At 36.9% G+C, this 6,000-nt stretch overlaps 1 protein-coding gene across 1 annotated transcript in view; it reads left to right on the forward strand.

The window, feature by feature from the left end:
• Window positions 1-6,000, forward strand: part of LOC150087410 (peroxisomal N(1)-acetyl-spermine/spermidine oxidase-like) — a 75,314-nt gene that overhangs the window by 68,502 nt on the left and 812 nt on the right. The gene's annotated exons all lie outside the window — the stretch shown is intronic.

Consider the following 6,000-nt stretch of genomic DNA (forward strand, 5'->3'; position numbering starts at 1 on the left):
ATTAATTCTTATGATGATTTGCTCTTGAAAAAGATGAAAAGATATGTAACTTACCTGAAGAATAATTTATTTTCAGTATTACTGTTTTCTCCAAATGGTTATTGAGTATCAGATACTTGCTTCCAAATGAAAAAAAAAAGTTCGATTTCTTGTGTGAAGTTCAGAAGCAATTTACAACTATTCAGTTGTAATTTGCTGGATGACATTTCAGCCAATAGCAGAAAATGGGCTAAGTTAGTCAGCATTGAAGCATGATAGAATATATCTAAAATTGTCTGTTTTCGGATAAAGGTTATTTAAGAGCATATTTTGGGTTACGCAGGTTATCTGATAGAAAGTGGAAAAACATGATATACAGTGATGTTTTCTCACTGTTCTACAATAATACTTCAGTTACAGTATGGGTTTATTACGGGGAGATCTACTCTGACCAATTTAATTGGATACTATGATGCAGTGACAAAGGAACAGGATGAAAAATATAATTTTGATATGTACTTGGATTTCAGGAAAGCTTTTTATACTGTTGCACATAGACTGCTGTACAAAACTGGAGCAGTGTGGCATTAAGGGAAAGTCACTGCTGTGGATAAAGGGCTGGTTGAGTGTGAGAAGACTGTTTATCAAGGACACTACTCTTCATAGACTAATGTTATTAGTGGAGTCCCACAGAGTTTGCTGTTGGGCCCGTTGTTGTTTTCTGTTTTTATTAATGATATTGATGAGGGTAAATCAGGCTTATTGTCTAAGTTTTCAGATGATACAAAGGTTGCTAGAGTGGTTAATGACAGTAATGAAGGTATGCAACAAGATCTAGAAAACTTAGGCAGATGGACTGAGAAATGGCAATTCAAGTTTAACTTTGACAAATGCAACGTACTGCATATGGGTTGTTTGTTTGTTTGTTTGTTTGTTTTGGAATTTTTTAGGTGCATCAGCATCTATGGCCATAGTGCACCACTACATATATCTGTAATCCCAGAATAATAGTATCAGTTGTGTGGTACTACACTCAGGGTAGTGGAAAATGAAAAAAACCTATCAAATAAAAATAAAAGGTACTGCCTTCTGACGATTTAATGGAAAAGTCAAGTGTATTCAAAAGAAAGCAAGAAAGAGAATATGGGTTGTGTGTGTGGCTATAGTGTGGTTTACACAACAGGAGGGAGTACATGATGAGAGCCTTCTCAACAATTTGGTACTGGAGTGCTTGTACAATGCACATGGGGTAGAATATTTCTGTGCTTATTAACAGGAGAGTTTTTACAGGGATTTGATACACTTAAATAGAAGGGGTACAAGAATATTTGCTAATGCTGTTGAAGCAGTATTAGGTGTGTTGGAAAATGGCTAGCTTTGGGGGCTACACAGACTAATGGATTAACGGTAGCCACAGGCAGAGGTATAAGTGATTCTTGCACTGCTTCTATTGGAACATGCTACCTGGAAAGTAGCAAAGAGTTCTTTGCTTATGTTAACATTAGAGGGCAAGCGATGAACTTTTAATAATGGGGAACTAAATGATTTTGTTATTACTGAGAAGAAAATGGAAGAGAAATTGCGGAAGTTAAAAATAACGCATCTAGGATGGATGGAATCTATACAATTATATTAACCCCTTCACGGATTATCCCAAGATATCTCGTTTTTAGGTTTAAAAGTTATTTGGAACATACACAAAATATCTTGGGATACAATAATACCCGATGCAAACAATAATACCTCGAAATTTAGGACTGAAACGTATTTTCTCTGGCTAATTTTGCATTAGGCTGGTAAATCCTGAGTTCTCTCAGGATTTTCTTACGCCTGGCAGCAAATGACTGGCTTTCGTTTTACTTATATTGTACAGTAATGACAGAAGAGTATTGTGCGTTCTTGTGCTGCCAGTAAGCAAAATATAATTTGCTGTCCCAAATGCAGAATACTGAACCCGCAAAAATAATTCACAAAAACAATATTGAAAAATATTTTGGCACCCTCTTGAACTTCCACCCGTAAGTGACGCTTACTTCACCTGTGGTCCACTTGTGGCGGCTGTGTGTTAGAATGTAGTTAGTTCACGATTACTGCTTGTGGCAGGAGGTTATTGCTTATGCGTTCCGCTTGATTTTTAAAATTTATTTATATAATAAGTAATGAAGACTTTTTCTGTGCCTTTCTTTTAGCTCAAGCGCTAATTTATTAAAAAAAATTGTATAATTTGCACACTTTTTGGCATACCTGAGATAACTCGGGGTAGCCCAAATGGGTTAATTACTCCCATGTATTTTCTACGAAAAAATTAATAAAGACACAAAAAATTATACAATGAGTATTCACATGATGCATACTTTTAATCTGTAAAATAAAAAAAAATCGATCCGTTAAGGCACATTTTCTGAAAAAAAATGTTCTGGGAAGGGGTTAAATGAAGCAGCAAACCCTTGACCATAATTATGAGGGCATCCTTAAAATTTAGGGAGGTTCTATAGATTGGAGGCATGCAAATGTGTCTTATTCATAAAAGTGGATCAAAGGGCAAAATGAACAGTTATGGACCCAGTAAACTTGACTTCTGTTCCAGGGAAAAATAATGGAATGACTGGTTCAAGAAGTATTATAGGATCATATGAACAGTAATGAAATTATATGGAAATCACAGCATTGGTCTGTTAAGGGGCAATCTTGTCTGCCTAATCTGATTATGACACAGTTAAAAGGAACTGGATGTTCCTTTTAACTGTGTCATAGAGACCTGGTGAGTAATAATTTTGACATCATATATTTAAGTTTCAGTAAAGCTTTTTACACTCTTCTGCATGAAAGACTGCTATATAAATTGGAGCATTGTGGCAATAAGGACAAGTTACTGCTCTGAATAAAGGGATGGTTGATTGGCAGAAGACAGATGGTTATAAATGGGCACTGCTCTTCTTGGACTAATGTTATTAGCAGAGTCCATTGCTGGGCCCCTTATTTATAGTATTTATTAATTGTAATGATAAAGGCATAACAATTTAATGTCTAAGTTTGTAGATTATACAAAGGATGGCAAGGTAGTTAACAACAGGAATCAAAGCATACTACTTCAGCAAGACCTAGATAAATTAGATGGGCTGAGAAGTAGCAACTGAGATTAAACATTGGTAAATGCAAGGTACTGCATGTGGGCAGCAGTAATCCCAGAATAACATACCAGTTAGGTGGTACTACACCCAAGTTGAGGTGGTGGAGAATGAAACAGATCTAGTGTTAATTGTAAAATTTGGTATGAAGTTCTCTTTAGTGTTGACAGGCTGCTAGAACAGTCCATGGCATTCTGTCAATGGCAGGTAGGGACAAAGAGGTGATTATCGCTTTGTATTAGGCAATGGTTTGGCCACATCATGAGTACTACATACAGGTGTGGAATCCTCATTTTAAGAAAGATGTGGATCTCTTGGAACAGGTGCAGAGAAGAGCAGCAAGATTAGTCAGGGACACTAATGGTTCTTTGCAGAACCAAAAGACTTATTCCAAAAGACTGGTTCTGCAAATTGCAGTGCAGGGAAACTAGGCACATGCAAGGAGCCCTAAATGAAGTGTTTCAGTCTTTAATGGATTGAGTAAACTTGGTGTTATTCTCTTTTTTGGACAACACACATAAGGGAACACACACTTAAACTGAAAAGAATGCTGGACGATAGATGCGTAAAAAATTTACTTTCAGCCAGATGGTAGTTTGTTGGACAAACGGGATGTTTGTTCAACAAAATAAACTAATCAGAAACGTACAAATAGAATGTTTCTGATTCCAAGGAACACAATGGAATTAATGTTGTATGACTGTGTTCATCTAGTTACAAGTCAGGCTAAAAGTGCTAATATCATTTTTATTTAAATAACTTCAAGAAGGTGAATCCATTATTTATGAAAAATTTGAAGGTACTGTTGTGATCAGGATGAGCTATTTGGCTCTATCGCTGGATAACAGCATCTAAGCAGTACAGTATAAGCATGGGTCATCTCGTGCAGTACCAAAGGATAGGAAAACCTTTCTGCATTGTACCGTGATGGCAGGTGATGAGAACTGGGTATACCCTATTTCACTCCTGAGCCCAAAGCCCTGTCCATGGAATGGTAGTCTATGCAGTCCCCAGTGACAAAAAAAGTTTAAGGTGATCCAGTCCATAGGAAATATTCCCCCCCCAAAGAAATTTGGTATACCAAAAGACAGGAGCTGATTGGCTTTTGGGATATGAAACTCTGACAGAGCAGTAACCATCAATGCTTTGACCACCTAGATTGTATTATGTGTCAAGAAGCACCAAGGCCTCCTCACTGAAGATACTGTTTTGCATGATGACAACACCTGCTAGACTGACACAAAAACAGATTGAAGAATTTAGCTGGAAATGGCTGAACCATCTCTCCTTGCCCCTTCCACAGTCCCAATGGAAGTTACATGGAACTCCAAATGACTTGCATTTGTTCCCAGAGTTGGAAGGTTGCTGTTTTGGAAACAGAGGTTCAAGACATGGTATGCCAGTTCCTCTGGACATCAATTTCTCTGCAGAGGGTTTCAAAAAGTTGGTGTGTGTGAGTTATGGGGGTTTAACCCTGCATAAGCTGTTGTGGCTATAATGTGCCTATCAAAAGGTTTGTGCAGTAGTGAGACAAATGTCGGAACATAGATGGGGATTACATAAAGAAGCAAAAGGATATGACTAAATTTCAGTGTAGTGCTGATTTCTGTAAATAAACTGCTGTGGATTTACAAGGTCCTGTCATTTATTGAACACCCCTTGTAGATACTGCATTCTGTTGAGAGCTAGGAAAATTGCTAACACAAAGACCTTGGTATCCATATTGAAGCCATCTGAATGTATCTGTGCCTAACAAGGAAATTGTTTTACGTGACTGGCATGTAAATGTTGACTAGTGTTTAGATAGGTTATTCTTTCCCCACCGTGGGAAGAAATCACAGGTTCTTTGAAAGCAGTGGCAAAACTACCATACTGCTGTCTGCTACTGTGCAGTCAGGGGCACCCTGACCACCCCCTCCTCCCAAGGCTGATCTAATATGGTTGTATATATGTGAGCAACTTTTTTGTTAAAAATCACGTGGCGTTGCTCAGCAATCTTGCAGAATGGTGGAATTTATAATTTTGCAACTGCCAAAAGGCATGCACTTACTACTGTGTGGGCTTTACTTTAGTAAAGTAAATTTGAAGAAATTGATGAAAATATACATAACAAGTATTTTAAATGATGCTTCTTCATGAATTAGTACTTAGTTTACTGACAATAAATGTTAGATGCCATATATATCAGTTAGTTAATGTAAGATCATAAACTAAGTACAGTAAACCCCCGCTATTCGCAGTTTCGCAATTGCTGATTTAATATAAAATGAAACCTTAAAAAATGTGAATTTTAAAGCGCCGTGAATATTTTCCATCATAAAAAAACATGGGCGTGGCTAAAATTATCTTTCCCGGTCAAAACAGCATTCAGTAGTGACAAAATCGCGAGCGTGGATGTTTCTCGCTAATCCTTGTTCAGTACGTGTTATGCGCCTGTCATGGAAGGTTTGGTCGTTGGCTTTTAATTTATATGCTTATAAATTGAATAAATTTATCAATTTATAAATTGATATGCTTACAAAAGTGATAAATCTACCGTTTTGCAGTGTAAAACAGACTTTTTCGAGTGTGTTAACGGAAGAAAGTGACTTTATTGTGGACAAGTTCTTTCTAACCCCTACAAAATTATAGCTACGAATAACAAGAGAAATGTGAAAAATATCAAAGGCGGCGATGACATTAGCGAATAAAATTGACTTATTAGACAAAATTTCTAATGGTGAAAGTGTCTCCTCAGTGGCAAAACATTATAAAATCAATGAGTCAACGGTACGATCAATCAAAAAACCGGAAGAAAAAATCCGCCGTAGTGTCCGTGAAAACGCGTTAATTGCTTCAAAAATTTGCTCTGTAACTCGTGATGTTAAATTAGAAAAAAATGGAAAAGGTTTTA

Source organism: Mastigoproctus giganteus, chromosome 4, assembly GCF_048544385.1.
Source record: "Mastigoproctus giganteus isolate SK-2022 chromosome 4, ASM4854438v1, whole genome shotgun sequence".
NCBI classification, from domain to species: domain Eukaryota; kingdom Metazoa; phylum Arthropoda; class Arachnida; order Uropygi; family Thelyphonidae; genus Mastigoproctus; species Mastigoproctus giganteus.